Below are 23,318 nucleotides of genomic sequence, written 5' to 3'. Positions count from 1 at the left end.
AACCCTTGCCTCCCTCCTCAGTGTTTTATTTTAATATAATTTAAATTAAATTTAAATTTGGAGTACTGAAAGATTAAAGAGCATAACTGCTTTCTTTTTTCCTTGTGAGGTACTTTTAGCATTTAAACATGCATCTTGAAACTGTGTCATACTATGTAGAAACAATTCATAGTTCAGTTTATATGTTGAGGAATGTTAATGAAGGGATGAAGTCATTCATGTTCATTTGCCATCTTTTCTCTTTTCTTATGGCCAGAATAGTGATCAAATGGCACCAGATCAAATGCCAAAACCAGTCTCAACGTGGTCTGCCTAACCTAGCTTTTGGTTTTAACACCCCTAGCACAGTGAAAGACTGGTTACCACAATTTCTGGCTTCTGCACATACAAGGTATATGTATATGCTATAATTACCACAGTGGCGCTTGGTCGGGTGTACGTCTTTGGCTCCCGGGATCCTAGGTTTCAGTTTGTCCCTGGCTCTCAGATGGGAAGCCAAGTCTGATTGCAGCCACACAATTCACACGGCTCACAGACAGTTATTGATCTGCTGCCCAGTGTGACAACATTGCCTTCAATGAGGCTCACATTTGGGTTCTTTGTTCCTTCTAGCACCCTCCAAATTATTTAGGTAATATCTATTTGATGCGGGGTTTGCAGTAGGCAAGATCTGGCCTATTTCAGTGTATCTTTTGTTCACATTATAATAGAAGCAGTTTTTTTTTTTCTGTTTTATATTACTCAATTCTTAATTATTTCTGGATGCTTTTGTTTTCAAGGGTGTGGATGATGGAGATTTGCCGCTTATTCTGTAATTGCTATCCTATTTTATTGCCCACTAAAATTCCTATCTGGGAGTTTCTGGAGCCCAGAAAGATTTGACTGTAAGTCAGTGCATCAGAGCACTACCTGCTAGGAGCGGGGTGAGTGGCTTAGTTGAGGGAAACAATATAGATGAGAGCTTCCACGTCTCACGCATACCGGTGTCTGATGAGTGCTTTTGAAGTTCTCTGTGGTTGTTTTGTGTACTTTGTCACAGTCTCTCATGTTTGGAGGATAACTTAAATATTATCTCACAAAATCACTTCTCTGATCCTTGCATCTCCTTTGCTGAATCTGTGTCAAGTGACTGTCTTACTTTTCACAATAGAGATCTCAACTTCTCACTTCTGGCTGACCCATGCTATTTTGGTAAGTTATTTTATTGAGCTGTGAGGCTGTGATCTTTCTTTCTATTACTTTCACCTGCAGCTCCTTCTTTTATCTTTTGGGGTCATCTCGCTCAAAAATATAATTCCAACACGTGGCAGCCTTTCAAGTATTTGAAAAATGATCCTTCTGTATTCAACCATTTGTATATGACATGGTTGAATTACATGGTTTTGCTTTATACCTGCTCTGGTTTAACTACCTCTTCATTATGGAGTAACAGGCAAGCAAGTCTGAGAATTTCGTTTGCTTTTTGACTCAGTGGAGCATCTTACTCCACCAGCAGGACTGGGGGCAGGGACAGTTCTTATATGCAGGACATAATGTCTTGTGGCTGTGATGGAATTCATTTTGATAATTTGGACCTGGATTCCATCATTTCTTGGTACCATGTGGCTGTGTGAGCGTGGCGTGTGATTGTATGGAGAATGATGTCCAGGGGGTACTCACTCAGTGACAAATTCAGGGCTATCTAGAATGTGAATGTGACCTGTGAACATAAATCATTCCATTCAATCAAACCTCCACACTGATTTCTTCCCTTATGGCAGTGTTATACCATTTCATGTGTGACATGTATTTGAAAGAGTTACAGAGAGGGTGAGGCAGAGGCAGGGTTGGGGGAGGGAGGGGAGAGAGAGAGAGAAAGAGAGAGAGAGAGAGAGAAAGAAATGTCTTCCATCTGCTGGTTTACTCCCCAAATGGCCACAATGGCCAGGGCTGGGCCAGGCCGAAGTCAGGAACCAGGAGCTTCTTCCAGGTCTCCCATATGGGTACAGGGGTCCAATTATTCTTTGCCAATTGTAGAAGCCAAAATAATAGGTTGCTGGATTCTTGAGATGAATAAAATAGATTCCTGGTTAACTCCATTTATGATTTGCCCATCTCTTTTCTTGTGGGGTCATCACTGGGAAGGAGTATTGGGTTTTTTTGTTGCTGTTGTGTTTTTGTTTTTGTTTTTCTTGTGTATTGTTACACGAATAAAGGTATGTGACTGTGGCTGGAAGTGTCTTGGTGTGGGGATGTTCAGTCTCTGGAGCAGTACTTGGATCAAGGCAGGTACTCAGTAAGTGTTGAATGAATGAAGGAGTCAGAAGCTTTTCTTCTGTATTGGTGACACCATTGTTTCCAAAGCTATCATGCTGCATGAGTGGCAGTTTCTCAATCTCTGAGCCTCTATTGGGCCCCCACTGAGCCACTATACTTGGGTGGCTGCAGATTAAGGATCTTTCAAATCTCTGTCAGTGTTTAAAATTCCTAGGCTGCCTTAGGTTAATATCATCCCCATCACCACGTGTCTCAGACGAATTAGTTGCCTCATGTAGATTCAGCTGTATTTAATTTTACTTCAAATAATATTCATTCAACAGATTTTTTTGAGGATTTACCATGTTCTAGGTGTTATGTTAAGAGCTTGGGATACAGTGGAGAGCAAGGCATTCAGATCTTTGTCCTGAGTACAGTGGGGGAACAAATGCTATGTGTGTGTGTAATATTTTGCTACAAATTGCACAGGAAACCTGCAGTGCTCCATGATAACATACTGTTGAGCTACTGCTATGTACTTCGATTTTTGACTTCTATCAGAATTGTGAGTAAATAAATCTCTGTGTTTAAGACACTACATCTGTGGTAATTTGTTCCTGCAGCCCTAGGAAACAAATCCGGTAACTAATTAGATGTGGGACTTGGTGGAGGGAGTGGTCAGGAAAGTTTCTGAGTTTTCTGAAAGATTGACACATAAGCTCTGTTCTTCTGAAGACAGGAGATCCAGGTCATCGTTAAGCAGGTCCCAGAGATCTGTCTGATGAGTTTGAGGAATTTGGACTGGTGTCGTGTGGACGAGGACTTTGATTTAGTGACTGCTATATCCCCAGCATTTAGAACACAGCTGATACGTGGTAATGCCTTAATGAATTAATAGAAAATATACAAAACAATGAAAGCATCGATTTTTAAATAAAGCCAAGATTTGTTGGGGAGAATTGGGACAGAAAAACTGCTGTCCCTTCACCACCTCCTCACTCACTGTGATGGCTAGAAAGGAGGGAAGCATGAGTTCATGGCTGAAGTCACTGACCTGACTTGGTGCTCCTGAGACAGTGACCTTGCTGTTTGATTTCCTGGCACATGTGCAACACTGTGTATCAAAGGAGGGAAGAACCGTCTTCACAACCAATGATGCTAAAACCCGAGTAAGATGCAGTATTAACTCACCAAATAGTTCATTAGTATTAGGCATTGAGCAAAAGAGTAATTCCTCTGAAGCGGTCATTGGGTGCTTGCCATATGCTGAGCCATGTGTTGGGCTGGGCTCTGGGGTATACCAATATGGGAAGTGCACCCCATCCTTGCGGTGTCTACAGGTGGAAGGCCAGGCAAATAGACAAATATGTTTGACATTATGTGAGAGTAAATCTTTTATATAAGCCTTGGATGTCCTAGGAACACAGAGTAGGGGTCTACTAAGATGAAAGTAGGCATTTTAGAGTTTAAGAAGATTAAATTCTATTGAGTTGTAGCATTCACCTTGGACCTAGGTGAGATAGTTGGTTTACCGGGTGGAATCGCATGACAGGTGCCTGCACACTTCTGGTTAAATAGTGCCTAAAATGCAGCCTGGTGTTTCTTTGCCTTTTGCTTTCCAGGAGTCCTCAATCAAAACACAGATTATGCTGTTGGATTTCATGAGCCATTGTAGTTAGGCATTCCTGCTTTGTTGATGATTGAATTCCTTGGTTGGCTTTCAAAGGAAGAGCCAGTGACAGAGGATATGGGATATAGGATGGCTAAGCATAGGCAGTGATTGGAGCAGAAGGCTCCCTGGAGCCCAGGGAAAGAGTGCATTTGATATTTAAAGAGAAGAATTGAAAAGGATTACAGGAGAATCCTTAGAGAGGGTACTGAGCATAGTCTGAAAGATTCACAGGTGTTCCGTGGGCTGGATCTGCTGGGGTCTTTATCCCAGTGCTCTGGCTGATGGCTACGTTCCTGGGAAAGGGGCTATGGGCTGATTTTGTCCTCACTGAAGCATGAACTCAAGGTTCATCTCTTTGGGAATGCAGAAAGAGACTGGATCTATGTAAATTTAAGAGTCTATATTCCGGGTATTAGAATGGACCTTAGCTGTTGGGATCATGTCTTAAGTGTCCTATATTTGGATAGTCAGTAATTTGAGGGTGCTGATGTGAATGAAAGCAATCCATGGACTTGCCCCATTACCATTAGGTCAAACAAATACATTTTAGGTTCTTTTTGTGATAGCTGTACATGTTACTTGCCAGTATTAAAATATTTTAATTTTCAATGACTTGGACTCTGGTTGCTGTGATGAACCAGTTAGGCAATGTTGTCAGAGAAAACCTTAAATTTACTCTCATTTTTAGTCATGAATGAATCTCTGATTGCTGTGATGAAGAAACATCCTGGGTGCCTCCTGTCTTGCTTGAATTAACAGAAATGTAACATTCCATCTTGATCAGGGGGTACCAAAGGTTGAGCATAAATAAAAACATAAGAAGCACTTCATCACTCTGAGGAGCTGTTTAATTTTCATCAGTCAGGAAAGATACAGACACCAAATCAAAGGTGTTTACAGGATTTTAGTGACAGTTCTGTTTTTTTTTTAATTGTTTAATTTTATATTTTTTAAATGTTCACCGGATTCTAACTCTCCCTGGGCTAATGTTGGTTGGAAGACCTTGAGCGTTAGCGGTGGCTTCCCTAGATTCCCCCTTGCTGCATGGGAGGGATGTTTCTACTTCATTGCCTACATGGCCTTGGCAGATATAATCAGTCACTGGTATACTGCCTAGATTGTAGGAAAGGCTTTATATAATGGCCCTTCTATTCATTTGTTTAGCAGACATAAACTGAGTCTTGGCTTTGTGTGGTGAACCATGGGAAGTGCTAATATGTAAATCGTGTCTCCAACCATGTGTAAAGGACCCTGGATGTCATAAGTAACCAAAGCCTCATATGCTTCCTGACTTCACTGAGGAAATGCTATGGGCCCAACCACGTTTCTTCTTTTTTTAAAGACCACGAATGCCTCTCCATTTTACCCGCAATAAAGTTCCCCACAGCCTAACCCCAACTTGTCTTGATATCCTCACCTCCCGGGTCCAGTGCGCCATGGTTTTGCCCTTTCCCAAGCTGCTCTGTTCTTTGCTGCCTCTATGCTTTCCCACCTTCTGTCTCCTTTGTTCATGCTGCCCTTGACTCATTTTCACCAGCTGGCAAACTTCTGCATGGTATCCAAAACCAGCTCCTTTCTTAGCTCCTGTGTGAGCCGTCCTCCCTCCCTCCTACCCAAGGCAGAGATGGTCTCTGGGTTTGTGCTGGAACATCTGGGATACAGAATTCCTTTTGGGAGAGGTGATTGGTGACCAGAATATTAGGAGGCAATAATCCTTGGCTTTCCTAGCTCAGCCCAGGCTGGTCTGGCCCCTTTAGGAGGAGTTCAGCATTTATGTTGTCAGGTTCTAGGGACTCTGCAGGACAGACTCTCCTGTTCTATGTTCCCTGGAATCCGTCGTGAATGAGGGAGAGGCCTGGGGTATGCCTTTCAGCACCCCCTATATCTGCATAGACACATGTTCTGTGTACATAATAAGCACATTAATCTAAGAGCATGATAGAGAATTATAGCTAACCCCATTGGGGATCCATTATCTTGAATACAGTTTCAGTGTATTTTAATATTAGTATTTAATTTATCCATTAATACATGCCTTCATAATAAAATATGAATGGTCTGTGAAAAGTTTTTTTTTTTTTTTTTTTTAGAAGCAGATGTACACAGAGCTTTGCTATGTACTGATCTACTGGTTTACTGCTCAAATGCCTGCAAGTGAAGGAAAAGATTTTTTTTTAAGATTTATTTTATGTTTATTTGAAAGGCAGAGTTATAGAGAGAGGTACAGACAGAGAGAGACAGAGAAAGAGAGAGAAGTCTTCCATCCACTGGTTCACTCCCCAAATGGCCGCAGTGGCTGGAGCTGAGTTGATCCGAAGCCAGGAACCAGGAGCTGTGAGCTTCGTCTGGGTCTCCCATGTGGGTGCAGGGGCCATCCTCAGCCGCTTTCCCAGGTGCATCAGCAGAGAGCTGGATTGGACATGGAGCAGCCAGGACTCGAACCAGCGCCATATATGGGATGCCAGCACCACAGGCCTGGGCTTTAACCTGCTGTGCTATAGTGTTGGCCTCAGAAAAAGATTTTTGATGATGTGCAGGGTGAGCCTGTTATTTTAAGTCTTCACTGGGTCACATTCCTTAGCATCCGGAGGAATAGCGAAGGGCATGGGGATATGCTTTCTGCTGGTGATTGAGTCCTAGACTTGCAAATAGTTTGCTAAAGACTGAATAATGGAAAAGCAATCAGGGCAAGGTGTGAAGGGTGTGTGTGTGTGTGTTTTGAATGTGTATTAAGATCCAGGAGCTAAAGCCAGGAGTCCAGAACTCCTCTGGGTCTCCTATGTGAGTGGCAGGGGCCCAAACACTTGAGCCATCACCTGCCACCTCCCAGGATACATGAACAAGAAGCTGGGTTGGAAGCAGACTAGCTAGGACTCTGTCATGTGATGTGGGCATTGCTGGTGGAGACAACCCACTGTGCCATAATGATCAGCACTTGCATACTGAGATGATTGTTACACAGCCTTTTTGGAGAAAAATCATTCACAGGAATGTTGTGACAGCGAAAAAAGTGTTGAGTGCTCTCCTAGAGGCGTGGACTTGATTCTTGGGGAGTACCAGATTACCAGTGAAGAACAGCTATAAGGTAGGAGAGGAAATGAAGTTGAAGGGAGACTTCCCAGAACTGGGGTTTTAGGAAGAAATCCTGAGAACAGCAGAATCTTAGAATTTTCTCTGCATGATAGGTAAGGGGACTCTCTTGATCATGGTCATGGCAGGAATACATTCGGGAGGAATGGTTGGAGAAAGTTGAACAAAGGCACTTTCACAAAGCTACAGTCAGTGTTAAGGGAAACCAACAAGCAATGGCAGAGCACCTGGGAGCTAGCAACAACATTACCAGTCTTGACCAAGGGGCAGGAGAAAGCAGCAATTATGAGACTGGAGCTGTGACGGCAGGAGAGGTTTGCCCTCTAGGAACTGTGCCCTTTTGTAAAGGAACTCAGCAATCACCAAATTGTGTAGAGAAGGCCAGGAACATAAATTCCCACCCAGTCCAACTTCTCACCAGTGTTTGCCTTTGGCTAAACCCAACCAGAAGCCAGAGATCAAGGGAGCAAGGTAATGTGTAGTCCCTCAGTGCACGAATAGGATGGAGAGTGATTCTAGAAGAGCAAACAGAGAGTGTACTGCAGAAGGGCTGGCTAGGCACAAGCGAAAGTAATGCTGGGCAGCATTGGGAGCTCTGCTGAGGTTGGGAAAAAATTGTAATTGTACCTAATGGAAAGGATAGGGGATTCTCCTTGGGTGAGCAGAGCTCTCTCTCTGAATTAGAAGTGCCATTCAAAGAGCTGGAATTTACCTATCCATATCTGCTTTCTGTCACTCGCACTTTGGGATGTGTACAAAAGGACAGTGACACTAGGGTAAGGACCTACCTCTTTATGTATGGCTTGGTCACATACACACAAAATCTAAACTTTTGGATTTTTATATTTTTAAAAAAATTTTTTTGACAGGCAGAGTTAGACAGTGATAGACAGCGAGAAAAAGTTCTTCCTTCTGTTGGTTCACTCCCCAAATGGCCGCTATGGCCAGCGTGCTGTGCTGATCCGAAGCCAGGAGCCAGGTGCTTCTTCCTGGTCTCCCATGCCAAGCACTTGGGCCATCCTCCACTGCCTTCGTGGGCCACAGCAGAGAGCTGGACTGGAAGGGGAGTAACCGGGACAAAACCAGCGCCCCAACCAGGACTAGAACCCAGGGTACCAGCGCTGCAGGTGAAGATTAGCCTAGTGAGCTGTGGCGCTGGCCTGGATTCTTATGTTTTAGGCAGCATTTCAGTTGAGTTTAGTATAAGTCAATTCAGATATTTGCTGAACATCTAGAATTTTCTTGGAACTGTGTTAGATATATACTGAAGCTACCAAGATGAGAAGGCATGGAACCTTTCTTTAGGGAGTCAGAATAGAGAAGGAGAGATGAATATGGAAACAAATTGAACAAATAAAGTGAAGCATAAGTATAAAACAGTACAGTAGAACTCTCTGAACTGATTTATTCTAACAGACTCACTGTATTAATTGATAAGCCTTTTCCTGTCTTTGTTGTGGTGATTGGCTAGCCAGAGTTTGCTTTCAACTTCTAGGCTTTGTCTGTTTACCTGTATGCTTCTGTAATTTACATGCTTGCCAAGAGTTTGTGATGTTTGATCCCAAACATTTTTATGTCAGTTGTATTTGTTGGTAAGTTTTCACAGTTTAATTACATATTAAGCAAACCAATGAAATATAATTGCAGAAACGCTCACTTTTATTTGCATTAAAATACAGCCAAACATTTGGAAAAACTTAATAAAGGCTAGTCACTTAAAAAATGCCATTAAAGTAGGTGCAAGTAACACATGAACTTGGCAGTAAGGTTGATCTTGATAACTCTGTTAGTGTTGGGCAATAAATTTGGACTGTATCTTGATGATTTCTAGCTTTTTCTGTGTTGTAAGAGTGAGCAATGATGTGATGGGGTGGAGCTTGAGGAGACTGAAGATGGCTTGAAACATGAGGGAGAAGAGTGAGAGAGGGGCTCATTGGTGGCCTGTGGGAGGACCTGTGGGTGACACTGACAGCTCACCTAAGACTGGAGGCCATGATAGTCTCATGGCACCAAATTCAATGACTCTCTGACTTCTCACAGTGACTGTAGACTGGTATAAAAGTAGAAACATAGATGCTGGGAGCAATCTGGTATTCTAACTTTGTGAGGCACAAAAGGCAGACAGTTAAAGGGGAAAAGAGAGTTGGAGTTGGGGCAAAAATGACAAAAATGTAAAATAAAAGTATTCCATGATCTCACTCATATGGGGAGTCTAAAAAAGATGATTTCATAGAAGATAAACGTATAATGGTAGTTAGCAGAGGCTGGAAGGCAAGAGAGGATGGGTATGGGGAGGGGCTGGGCAATGGGTATTAAGTTATTAGGTAGGAATAAGAAGTGCTGGGGTCCCAGTGCACAGTAGGGTGACATAATGTTATTGTGCTGTAGGTTTCTCTATTACAAAAAAATCCAAAACAGCTAGAAGATAGGACTTTGAATGTTTGTATCATAAAAGAATGTTGAGAGTTTGAGGGGATAGATATGTTTACTTTAATTGAATAATATACAATGTTTACAAGTGTTGAAATATCACATAGTAGGCATCCCAAGAATGTGCAATTTTTGTATGTGAAAAAATTTGTTTTTTTTTTTACTCAAGCCTTTTAGCTAGAACCACCATCTTCCAAAATGACAAATACAAAGGAAGAGAGGAGAGGCACCTGAAGCATGTTTTCTAGGTCTTTTGGAAAACATGGAGTTGTGCCTTTGGCCACCACATAAGTACATATCTACAACAAAGTTGGTACTGTGAACCTCAAGGGAACAGGAAGCATTCAAAAAAAGAATGCCCCAGGGCTGGCGCTGTGGCATAGTGGGTTAAGCTGCTACTTCTGATGCCAGCATCTCATATGGACACTGGTTTGAGTCCCAACTGCTCCACTTTTTTTTTTTTTTTTTTTTTTTTTTTACCGGCAGAGTGGAGAGAGAGAGAGAGAGAGAAAGGTCTTCCTTTTTCCGTTGGTTCACCCCCCAATGGCTGCTGCGGCTGGCGCACCGCGCTGATCCGAAACCAGGAGCCAGGTGTTTCTCCTGGTCTCCATGTGGGTGCAGGGCCCAAGCACTTGGGCCATCCTCCACCGCCTTCCCGGGCCACAGCAGAGAGCTGGACTGGAAGAGGAGCAACCGGGAAAGAATCTGGTGCCCCGACCGGGACTAGAACCCGGTGTGCCGGCGCCACAGGCGGAGGATTAGCCTAGTGAGCCGTGGTGCCAGCCCCCAGCTGCTCCACTTCTTATCCAGCTCACTACTGATGCACCTGGGAAAGCAGCAGAAAATGGTCCAAGTCCTTGGGCCCCTGCACCCATGTGGGAGACCCAGAAGAAGCTTTTGGCTCTTGGTTCAGCCTGGCCCAGTCCTGGCTGTTGGAGTCATTTGAGGAGTGGAAGACCTCTGTCTCTTCGTCTCTCTGTCACTAGGCCTTTCAAATTAATAAAGTCAATGCTAAAAAAAAAAAAAAAAGAGTGCCCATCCCACATATGTTGCTGGGTAAAGCTGGATAAAGCTGGAAGGGGTCTTTAGAGCTAACCAGCATGCTTTTGGCACTGTTGTAAATAAGGGCAAGACTCTTACCCATGGTGTCAATGAATGTATTGAGCATAGTAAGCACTCAGAGCTGAGATAACTTCCTGAAACTCATGAAGGGAAATGATCAGAAAAAGAAGGGAGCAAGAGAAAAGAACCTGGAATCAATGGAAGCAGCAGCTTGCTCCACCCAGAACAGCACAGTTTGTGAGAACCTGCGGAGAAGACCTAGAACTGCTGGCTCCTATGCTCCATGAGTCATGGCATAATAGGTGCCAGATAATAAAAGATCTCTAGATTGTAGGAGAAAAGTGATTTGAATGATGAGTTGTGCTGTGTAGTATGATCAGGAGTGGAAGTGGAAGTCCAGGAACAGAATGGGGCCAGAGGATGGGAGTCTTGATGAAGTCAGAGAGTAGGTGTGCTAGGAGGGAATGTGAAGGAGTGGTAAGAGAATGGTTCTGTTGGCTTTGGGATTACAGGGGCTGCGGTTTCTGGATGGAGTGTGGCTACAATTGTAAGTGAAGTGGACTGGAAGACGATGAAGAATTTATAGGTAAGGGAGTTTCGAGGTTTTCTTTGAAATGATAGCAAACATCCACCTGTCCATCCCAGACAATGTCAGGATGTTGGATGGAGAGGTGGATGGGGAGACAAGTGGCAAAGCCATTGAGAAATGTGGCAGTACTTCTCGTTAAGGGTGAAGCTGATGGGTGCAAACTGATGTAATGGCATGGGCTTCCAGGGTTTTTCACTTAAGTGCTCTTTCCCTTTCTGATTTCTTTAGGAGCAAACCAACCTCTTTGTCTATAAGCACAAAATTTGTGCCTCAATTGGGCAAGATATTCCTCCCGTTTGAGTGGGTGTCTGCCTGCTCTATGCGTCTATCTTATGGAAAGCCTCAAAGAGGCTTTGTCACCTTAACTGTACCCGAGATTCATTCCTTGTTCCTATGATTCTACTTTGATATTAAATAAGTTTTCCTTTATGAGACATCTGTCAGTAAATAGAACAGAATGTATGGTTAAATAGTTAAAACTATTTTCATCATTGTAATTATAATATGCCTTGCCATTTCAAACCAAATATCCACTTATCTTTCCTGAAATTTTGTAAGAAATCTATTATTCAAGGACGCAGAGATGATTTTTTTTTGGTTGAGTTAAACATTTTTATGGATTAGATATGAATTCAGTAAAAATAATTGAATTAAATTGGATGACATGAATAATTCATGACATGTAATTTCACATCAGTTCTAGCATAAAAATAAAGCTATTGGTTTATGTGCTAGGAAAATGTATTTTATTATTTAGGAAGGTGGTGAACATTATTTTTGGAAGATAATTCACTTCATGATTTAATAGAGATACTGAATTGTAAGATTGGAAGAAAGTGTGAAATTTGAACTATCAAGCTTTGATGTGGTTTGTCACTCGCATCACTTGATGCAGTGCTTGTGTAGGCCATTGGTGGTTTCAGAGGGTAAGCTATGGTAGCCTTCCAGATCTTGAAGGTAGGTCCAGTAATTGTGTCAGAACCTTCTAGCTGGATCTGTCCTCTGGGAATGAGCTTTCAGGCTCTGGACTATGTGCAAGACCTCTGACTTCTCTGGATACAGGCCAAGTGAGTGCCTCTCCTTTTGCTTGTTGAACTTTTTTTTTTTTTTAAATATTTATTTTTTTGAGAGGAGAGTTACAGAGAGACAGAGATCTTCCATCCACTGGTTCATTCCCCAAAAGGTCGCAGCAACCGGAGCTGGGCCGATCCAAAGCCAGGAGTTTCTTCCCATTCTCCCGTGTGGGTGCAGGAGCCCAAGGACTTACTCCATCTTCCACTGCCTTCCCAGGCCTTTAGCAGACAGCTGGATTGGAAGAGGAGCAGCCAGGAAATGAACTGGCACCCATATGGGATGCTGACTCCGCAGGCAGAGGCTTAACCTGCTGCGCCACAGCGGCGCCCCCTCTGGTGAACTGTAAGTCCCTGTCAGGAGAGAGCAAGCAGTTGGGTTGCTGCTCTGACTCTTGGTTTAGGCAGAGAGCTGGCTTTTTCCACACATCTCCTTGTGATTCGACTGCTGGATCTGCTGCTGTTTGCGACAGATTGCTAGGGAAAGTGACCCTGTGGGAGCTGTCATTCTCTTAATGTGGAAAGTCACTAATTCAGACATCACTCCTTCTTTCAAAAATGTGTACCGTGTGCTCGCTCTGTGTTATAGCCCAGGACACTGGGACAAGGCTTGGGGAGATTCTCGTGGGGCAGTGTGACGGCATGGCTGAATGTCTTAATAAAAGAGTGAGCTCTGTTAATCAATGGCTTGAGCTGAGGAGGAATAGGGAGTAGCTACATGCAAGGGGAGGGGAGAGAGGGGAGTTATTCAGGAGTGGGAATAACCTAGGACTATGATGAGAGGGAATCACTTTGTTTAATTAATTAATTTTTATTTGGGAGGGAGGGAGGGAGAGAGAGAGAGATCCCTTCCTTTGCGTTCACTCCCCAGATACTCTGAAACCAGGAGTCAGGAACTCTGTCCTGGTCTCCCACATGGGTGGCATGAACCCTAGTATTTGAGCCATAAGCTGCCACCTCCCAGGGTGATTGTTATCAGAAAGTTGGAATGGAGAGTGGAGTCAGGACTGGAAATCAAGCACTCCAATACAGGATGTGGGCATGCCAAGTGTGGCTTAACCACTGCACCCAACACCTTTCCCGCGGTTAGCGTGGACCTGCTGGCTGTTGCTGAGGGACAAAAGCACATGGAATGTGCAGGAGGGGAAGCTGAGAACATTCAGGGCCAGATTCATCCACCAGGCTAAGGAGCTTGACCCAGGTCCTGAGGGCGAACGGGAGCCACTGAGTCGCACAGAATAGAAACAGTCTGTGCTTTTGTCACCGTCATCTGGCTGTCAGCTAATGAAAGTTCCTCCTTATATAATTTTTAGTTGTTCAAAGTATCAGTGATCCACAAAGGCATTGCACAATGGATGATGTATCTGGACCTCTGTCATCATTTAATGAAGACCAAAATTGATGCCAATCTGTGTTATTTTTAACAATAATGTATCATCCTCTATCAGACTTCTACAGCCTTTTGGCAGTTTCATTATAAGACAAAGCCATCACTTTATTCCAAAGGTCTTGCCATGGCTTTTATGATTTGAGATTAATCAAAGGCATTGATTGAGAGACTGGGAGGAAGCACCTGGCTCCTGGCTTTGGTTCGGCACAGCGCCGGCCGTAGCGGCCATTTCGGGGGTGAACCAACGGAATGGAAAACCTTTCTCTCTCTGTCTGTCTCTCTTTCTCACTGTCTAACTCTGCCTGACCAAAAAAAAAAAAAAATAAAAATAAAAAAATAAATAAATAAATAAAAAAGACCCTGCTAAAGGCTAAAGAAGATGTGGTACCAACACATAATGTTACACTATTCAGCTATAAAAGATGAAATTTTGTTTTCATAATTAATAAATTAATAGACACTGTTTGATGCGAGGAGTTGTGTCTTAAAGTTGTAAAAGCCAGACAAGGTGGAAGAAGTTGACAGGTAAAATGGATTCAGGGTTTTAGTCACTTTTTCTCTTTTAAACTCTGTATTGTTTTTGTTAAATAATACATACTTCCTCTGAATGAAGCCAGAAAGTGATCCCCGGGGCAAATGCAAGTCCCATCCTCCATAGTTAAGCACATGAGATGTTTGGATGAACATTGCTCTCTCTGTCTCTCTCACTCTCACTCTCGCTCTGCGTGTGTGTGTGTGTGTGTGTGTGTGTTGAATTCATGACTTGGTCTTCTTAGTCATCCTCGATTTGCAAATTCTGGAGCTTTGTCCTCAGTGAGGTATCTTGTTGGTTGTCAAGAGTGTTTTTTCCTACTCTTCAAATTTCTTAAGTTGGAAACCATTCAATTTTGTTTTTTCTCCTTACAGTGCTTGACTTGTTTTATAAAGAAAAATATATATGACCTATGATGGGATGAGTACAAGCAAAGCAGTTTAGATATGAACACCTAGTATTTTTGTCTTTATGGTGTTGGGGAAATTGAAAGGTTACTGGGTTCGAGACCTTTTCTTTGCTCACGTGGAGCAATTTCTCTGTGTCGGTGCACACGCTGGTCAGGCCTTTCGTGAGACAGCGATCCCGCCTGAGGGTGCAGTGCTTCCAGCAGAGGAGGCTGGCAGATACGTTCCCTTCCCCGTGTTCTCCAGGATATCTTTTATTTTTATTTTATTTTTTAAGATTTACTTATTTATTTGAAAGTCAAAGGCAGAGAGTGAGAGATCTTCCATCTGCTGGCTCACTCCCCAAATGGCCCTAATGGCCAGGAGCCAGGAGCTTCTTACTAGTCTCCCATGTGGGTGCAGGGGCTCAAGCACTTGGACCATTCTCTGCCACGCTAAAAGTTCCTCTCCTTTTCTCTCCTTACCTTTTGTACCCAACCATTGTACTTTTCACTTCTATGAGATCATCTTTAAAAAAAAATTCCACAAATGAGTGAGATCACATTATACTTGTTTTTCTGTGCTTTGCTTATTTTACTGAAATTAATGATTTCCAGTTCCACCTATATTGTTGCGAATGACAAAATTTCATATGTTATGGCTGAATAGTATTCCATTATGTGTTGGTACCACATCTTCTTTATCCTTTAGCAGGGAGCTAGATCAGAAGTGGAGCAGCTGGGACTTGAACTGGCACCCATACGGGATGCCTGGGCTACAGCAGTGGCTTAACCCACTACGCTCTTCAGGATATCTTTAACAAGTTTCTCTTTTACAATCCTAATGATAATAAAACAGTAACATAAACATATTCAAGGTTGTGTACCATCACTGGAAATCATCTATTTTCTTTTTTTAAAAATAATATTATTTTAAAGAATTTATTTTAAAGGTAGAGAGACAGAAAGGGGATCAGATGTCTTTCATTTGGTGCTTTACTCCCCAAATGCCTGCGATAACCAAGACTAGGCCAGGCTAACTCCAGGACCCAGGAACTCAATGGCAGGTCTCCCAGGTGGGTGACAGGGACCCAAGTACTTGAGCCATCACCTGCTAGCTAGCAGGGTGCACAATAACAATCCAGGAAGCTAGATTGGAAGCAGAGTATCTAGGACTGGCATGCAGGCACTCTGATTGGGGTTTAGGTGTCCAAGCAGTGGCTTACCAGCCATGCAAAGTGCCCACTCTTTCTGATTTTGACTGTCTTTTAGGGTATTTAAACTTCATGAATTATATTAATTTATAATTCTCCTTCAGCATCTCTGTGGAGGCTGGCGTTGCTCACATAGTGGCTGAGTCTAAGAAATGAGCTACTCCGCATATCTCTCTCAGCTTGGCTTCGCTATCTGTGCATTTTGTGAGGGAAATTCTGCCCATGGTAGTATTCCAAATATAGCTGAGTGTCCCACAGTAAGGAGCTACTGTGTCTTATCTGCTCAGACAATGCTAAAGTCTTGTCAAAAAGATCTTTGGTATCTAACTCTTTATTTTCGTTAGAGATACTGGTTGTGTTCTCATTTATTCTTTCATCCAACCATTATTTACTAATTGCTATGCAATTGACATGTTATAGTCAATCAACGCAAAAAGCTTGTTATATTTTAGATTGATTTTTTTTAATTAGAAGATTTTAACAGACATACAATTGTATGTATTTATGGTGTACTATGTGATATTTAATTACATGTGTAATGTCCAGTCAACATAAATATATGTACTTTCTCAAACATTTAATAGTTCTTTATGGTAAAAACACAACCCAAATACCATCTTCCAGGTTTTTTTAGATTAATTTTATTTTAAGGTAGACACACACACACACACACACACACACAGTATCCCTCCTGTTCCCTGGTTCACTCCCCAGAAGTCTATAGCAGTGGGGCTGTGTCAGGCTGAAGCCAGGAGTATGAACTCAAACTGGGTCTGCCACATGGGTGACAGGGACATCACCACTTGAGCCATCATCTGCTGTCTCTGGGGTGCACACAAGTGGGAAGCTGGAACTGGGTACAGAGCTGGGACTTGAACTCAGATGCTTTGATGTGGGAAGTAGCCATTCTAGGTGGTGTTTTAACTGCCATGCCAAATTCCCCCATCCCATTTTTAAAAATGAAGCAGTATATAGTACAGTAACATGACTGTAGCTGTCCTACTGCGTGATAGAACCCTAGAACCTGTTATTCCTAACTGGCTATAACCTAGTATGTGTAATCAGCCTTCCTCTAAACCTCCTCCCCTTTTCTCTCCTTACGCTCTGGTACCCAACCGTTACACTTGTCACTGCCAAGAGATCACCTTTTTTTAAAAAAAAAAAAAAAATTTAATCTGAGATCACGTTATACTATTAATGATCTTCAGTTCCATCCATATTGTCATGAACGACAAAACTCCATTTTCCATGGCTGAATAGTATTCCATCATGGGTTGGTACCTCATCCTCTTTATCCATTCACAGTAGATGGATACTTGGGTTGTTTCCACTTCTTTGTGATTGTAAATAGTGCTATAGTAAACAAGGGAGTATAGATGTTTCTTTGACAGATTGATTTCATTTCCCTTAGATGTATACCCACTGGTGGGATTGCAAGATCATATGGTGGGTCTATTTTTAGTTTTTTGAAGAACTTCCATACTGTTTTCCACAATGTCTGTACTAATTTACACCGACCAACAATGTGCAGGGATTCCCATTTCTCCACATGGTGTTTTGCAGGACATGAGTTTAGGAGGTCATTGATCTTGGTAAACTTGTTTTTTTTTTTTTTCTTAAATATTTATTTAAGACTTACAGAGATGGAGAGACAGAGAACCTTTCATCTGCTAGTTCAGTCCCTGAATGACCGTAAGGACTGGGGTTGTGCAAGGCCAAAGGTAGGAGCCTGGAGCTTCTTCTGGGTCTCCCAGGTGAGTGCAGGGGCCCAAGCCCTTAGGCCATCTTCCCATGATTTCCCAGGTGCATTATCAGGGGATAGGATTGGAAGTGTAGAAGCCAGATCTGGAACCAACACCGCTTATGGGATGCTAGTATCACAGACAGTGGTTCAACTTACTATGCCACAATGCTGGCCCCAGTTGTAAACTTTCTTTTTTTAAAAAAAATATTTATTTAATATTTGAAAGCCAAAGTTATAGACAGAAAGAGGGAAATATGGGGGGTGGGGTAGAGAAAGAATGAATGAATCTTCCATCTGCTGGTTCACTCCCAAATGGCCGCAATGGTCAGGGCTGGGCTGAGCTGAAGCAAGGAGCTTCTTCCAGGTCTCCCACATGGGTGCAGGGCCCAAGTACTTGAGCCATCTTCCACTGTTTTCCCAGGCTCACTAGCATGGAGCTGGATTGGAAATGGAGCAACTGGGATTGGAACCTGCGCCCATGTGGGATGCTGACACTTTGGGCGGCAGCTTTACCCACTGTGCCACAGCCCCAGCCCCTGTAAACTTTCAAATGCCTTTACTGTGAGCCTTCATTAGGCTTTATACCTGGATGATAAACTAAGTATTTATCACTAGTTTGCAAGCTCCTCGAGGGGAGAAAAATGAAGCTCAACACTGGTGAATGATTGATGGATCCCATCAACTGGAACATCCTATCCCTCCAGCTTCTGGCTGATGGAGACTGCATTTTCTTTTCTTTTCCTTTTCTTTTTCTCTTTTCTTTTCTTTTCTTTTCTTTTCTTTTCTTTTCTTTTCTTTTCTTTTCTTTTCTTTCTTTTTTTTTTTTTTGGACAGAGTTAGACAATGAGAGAGAGAGACAGAGAGAAAGGTCTTCCTAGGCTGGTACCACAGCTCAGTAGGCTAATCCTCCGCCTTGCGGCGCCAGCACACCGGGTTCTAGTCCTGGTCGGGGCACTGGATTCTGTCCCGGTTGCCCCTCTTCCAGGCCAGCTCTCTGCTGTGGCCAGGGAGTGCAGTGGAGGATGGCCCAAGTCCTTGGGCCCTGCATCCCATGGGAGACCAGGAGAAGCACCTGGCTCCTGGCTTCGGATCAGCGTGGTGCGCCGGCTGCAGTGCGCCGGCCATGGCGGCCATTGGAGGGTGAACCAACAGCAAAGGAAGACCTTTCTCTCTGTCTCTCTCTCTCACTGTCCACTCTGCCTGTCAAAAAAAAAAAAAAAAAAAAAGTCTTCCTTTTTCCGTTGGTTCACCCCTGAAGTGACTGCTATGGCTGGCGTGTTGTGGCCGTGCGCTGCGCTGATCCGAAGCCACGAGCCAGGTGCTTCCTCCTGGTCTCCCATGCAGGTGCAGGGCCCAGGGACCTGGGCCATCCTCCACTGCACTCCCGGGCCATAGCAGAGAGCTGGACTGGAAGAGGAGCAACCGGGACAGAATCCGGCACCCAGACCGGGACTAGAACCCGGTGTGCCGGCGCCACAGGAAGAGGATTAGCCTAGTGAGCCGCAGCGCCGGCCGAGACTGCATTTCTTAACACTCAGATGTGAATTTGCTGTAGATTCTTTCATGAATGAACTCTCTTTGATGGTGTTATTCTCATCATCATTAGTAGTAATGGTGGGGACATGATCTTGTAAAAGCTTAGATGAAGAGAAGCAAGCGTAGGTTTCGGAGTTAAAAGATTTGCCACCTTGCCACTCCCCCCATGCCTACCCCCCTCCCAGTTCGGAAAATGTACAAATGTAGTTGACGTTAAAAATCAGAAATTACAGGTATTTATTTTATTATATTTATTTGAAAGGCAGAGTTGAGCCAGCGCTGTGGCGTAGCAGGTAAAGCTGTTGCCTGTAGTGCTGGCATCCCTTATGGGTGCAGTTCAAGTCCTGGCTGCTCCACTTCCAATCCAGCTCTCTGCTATGGCCTGGGAAAGCAGTAGAAGATGGCCCAAGTCCTTGGGCCCCTGCACCCTCATGGGAGACCCGGAAGAAGCTCCTGGTTCCTGGCTTTGGATCGGCCCCGCTCCTGCTATTGCGGCAGCTCTACCCGCTGCACCACAGCGCTAGCCCCATAATGTTTCTTGAGAGGGTCAATTGGAATAGTATTTGTGTAAAATGATGAGGTGAGGAGATTGCTTGAAACTGCGATTTTTCTCCATTTCACCCTCGAGCAGATCCTTCTCCCTCTGGCTTCTGCCTCACAGCCTTGACTTTAATGAGACCGTGAGCACCCAGCTGCAGTATTTGAGGAGAAGGGAAAGGTCCGGCTGAGGGAAGGAAGCCTGCTGCTGACAGATTGAGAGCATGGAACTCCCTGGTTTGGCTGCACAGATCAGAAGAGGTGGAAATGCTGTTGATCACGTTTTTAAGTTTTCTCTTTCTGTTCCCTCATCCTTAAGCCATAAGAAGCTTACAGAAGCAAAAAGACCAGTTAGCAGGACAGAGAGGTTAGTTCTCTGTAGATGGCTGAGTTGAATCTGCATCCTTACCTGTTTGTTTTTGTGGAAGCGCTGTGTGTGGCTTGCAGGGTCCACATGCAGCAAATAAGAGTTGGCGCCATTAGTGCCGTTCCCCACACTTCCCTTTTCTTTCTGTCTCTGGTGATGCATGCATGTGTAGGACCTGCGGCATCTAATCCATACCAGCAACATGCATCTTAAAGGGTGTGTGTGCATACATGTGTGCTGTGTATCCTCATCCCTCTGTATGCTAGCTGTGCCAGTGTTCTTTGAGAGGAACTGGAAATGTGGGTGAGGGTGATACTGGTGATATGAGAATGCTGAACACTCAGCAGTATGCAGGACAGCCCCCCATTCCCGCCCAGCAAGTCCTCCTGCTGCACCTGCCATTAGCACCCCACTGAGAAACACTGTAAGTTGACACTGTGAAAGAACCCTCAGCAACTTTTATGATTTTTATGAGACTGTTTATGATTTTTTCATGAAGGATACCCACTTTTCAGAGGAAGTTAGAAAGCTTGTGCTTTGGTGAATAAGTGTTACTCAGTGAAAACCTTGATGTAATCTTGATCCCCACTGTGATATTCTAGACACGTTAAATTCTACCATATATGTGAATATTATTTCAGGTTTTAGGGCACTGCTATTATTTTCTCTTTCTATCAGTATGGGTGAAATGAAGGTTGTTTGTCTTTGGATTTTTTTCCCCTCAACATTCTCTTATTGGGAAGCTGTTAGATAAAAATTGAGTTGGCTTTGTGAACAGGGCATTTTGCCAGAAAAATAATCTTAGCGTCACTAGACACACACACAAAGAAACTTTGGAGGGCGCTTTGGATATTACACAGGGAAACCGACAGTGCCAACAATAGCACAGGACTGTTTCTCACAGTGCTTTTGAAGGCACAGAAAGCAAATGACTGTTCCTGCAGTAGCTAAGATATATTTCTGCGGTGGCTGGAAGGAAACCGGCATTCTTAGAGGAGTCCAGCAAATTGTCTTGGAGCCTTTGAAGGCACACAGAAAGCTAATGACACCTCAGAGTATCAGCCTCTTTGGGTTTTAGATGCCACAGATGCCAGCAATGCTAAAGCCAGGATATAAAACCTTTCTTATAGGGCCTTTAAGAATTTAGTAGCAGGCTGAGTGTGGATATAGAGATGTTAATGGTCTGTGGAGCAAGCTCAGCTTGTTTTTGCAAAGTGCAGAACTATAAAAGTTACCAGAAAGGACACACATTCCTGCTCCTTTGTTTGTCCCTTTGTTTCATATGCATTCTCTGCTCTCTGGAATAATAGAGCCCCTGTCATGTTCTGGGTCCTGTGGCTACAAAGGGGACTCCCGTGTAGGTTGTACCCTCACATGGAGGGGAAAGATGTATGCTTTCCTATCCACAGTTCAAGGTGGAAGGCAGCAGTGATGCAAATAAAGCACAAATTAAATGGAAATGTAGCTGCAGAAGAAATTACTTCTGGCTGATAGAATCAAAGAAAGCTACATAGAGGAAAGAGCAGAGATGGTATTTAACTGTTTTTAAGAATATGCAGGATCTGGGCAGGTAGCAATTAGCTTGTGGGGAGAAAGAAGAGAGTATTGTAGGGGCGGGCACCCCGTGCTGGTGGGATGGCATCTGCAAAGGGTTTGGGATGGGAGTGGCATGAAATGGGGACAGCTTAAGGTTAGGAGATGGCCTGGTATGTGCTTCTCACAATTCAGAGAGGAACCTGGATGTATTGATCATTAGTTGATTGTTTGGAATTCAAATCCTCATATAGAAATTCCAGTGTCCAGGAGCCCCTCCATTCCCCTCGGTCTAGAAATCCTCCTGTTCTTCACTGCCCATGGCCAGTGTCCAGTCACTGCAACTCTTGCTGTGCATATTTGTGAGCTGAGATGCAAAGCGTGGGCTGCCAGGAACACGGGGGAAATACAGATCACTTTCCTAAGAAGCATAATCCCCAAATCTCCTCTTAAGTAGCTATAATAACATCTCATATTTTATTTAATGGAAAAACCGGTTACACTAAGTGAAAGCAAATGACTGGTAAAGAAGATATGAATGATATTTATAAGCCTTTTATATGACTTTTTATTGAGTTTTTTGATTTCCTAATTGATTAATAAAGGGAAGGCTGGGAAGACTGACACATGTTATCTTCTATCGCCGTTCAAATAGAGTGAAATTATTCTTACCTTGCTAATAAAATTCTGAAGGTTGATTGCTATTTTAATTTATCTAAGTAAGGTTTTCAGTGAAGCAACATTGGTCCTGTTCATTGTGTAAGCAGGATTTATGTGAGGAAGTGGAGCCTGCCCCTCATCTCCCCTCACATAACAGATTTGGACATTCAGATGGCTTGCCTGACGTTAGCGAAGGCAGCCCCGTGCTCCTCGGCAGTGCTGTCAGGCCACTCCCATGTTTTTGTTCCGGATTCATCTTTGGCCCTACTTGGGCCTGTCATCCCCAATCCTGGGGTCTGGCTACAATGACATCTTAGGTTAGGCTGCTGTAGCAGAATGTCATAGGCTAGGTTGCTGTTTTTCACACTTCTGAAGACTGGAAACCCAAGATCAAGGCACTGGTCAATTTGATGTCTTCTTTAGGCCCACATCCCAGTTTGCAGATGGCTGTGTTGTTGCTGAGCAAAGAAAGGAAGCCAGCTCTCTTCCTGTAAGGGCACAAATCCCATCATGAAGCTCCACCCTCATGACCCAGCAAGGTATGAATTTTGGGCCAACATAAACAATTTATCCCATAGTGATGTGACCCACCTGTGTGTGAAGAGTATTTTGCCAACCAGTTCATCCCACAACCATTCTGAAAACATGAAGGCTTCTGGTCCAGTAGCCTGAGGGGTAGGAATGTTGATATACCTCCCAGTACACTGAAAAGCCCAAGGATAATCCTGCAAGATAGGTAATAGTAATGAGCAGGCTAATTGATAACTATGCAAATTACCAAGTGCCTACTGTATGCTAGATACAATGCTGGGGTCAGAAACCTTAAATAATGTAGATGCTGGGGTCAGAAAGCTTAAATAATGTATCCAGTTGATTGGTTACAGAGTGAGAACACAAATATATTATCTTTAACTTTTCAGTCTAGCTGGATACCACATTTTAGGAGAACTAGGTCATGGCTATTTGTATATTTGCATTTGGATCTGGACACTGGAAGGTTGGCCTGGCCTCACGGAAATTGTAGTTGAATTGGGTACTATGTAGGATCATGCTTTGGAGCTGCTCTGGAACTGTCCAGTGCTTGGGGGAAGGAAAGCCATGTTTGGCATGGGCATGGATATTCTGGGAAGATGTCCATAGTCCCTGGATCCATTGCTGGCAGCATAGACATTTGGAGTCATGCTTTTTTTTTTTCTTTAAAAAAATTATATGAGAGGCAGAGAGAGAGAGAGAAAGGGAGAGTGAGAGAAAGAGGGAGAAAGAGATATCCCA

At 43.5% G+C, this 23,318-nt stretch overlaps 1 protein-coding gene across 6 annotated transcripts in view; it reads left to right on the top strand.

The window, feature by feature from the left end:
- The window catches only part of MSRA (methionine sulfoxide reductase A), a 409,106-nt gene that overhangs the window by 69,142 nt on the left and 316,646 nt on the right, over positions 1 to 23,318 (top strand). The gene's annotated exons all lie outside the window — the stretch shown is intronic.

This window comes from Oryctolagus cuniculus, chromosome 2, assembly GCF_051225735.1.
Source record: "Oryctolagus cuniculus isolate XC-2025 breed Fujian yellow rabbit chromosome 2, ASM5122573v1, whole genome shotgun sequence".
Lineage (NCBI taxonomy): Eukaryota > Metazoa > Chordata > Mammalia > Lagomorpha > Leporidae > Oryctolagus > Oryctolagus cuniculus.
Note: the sequence above shows the minus strand (reverse complement) of the source record. Positions and strands in the feature narration are given on the sequence as shown.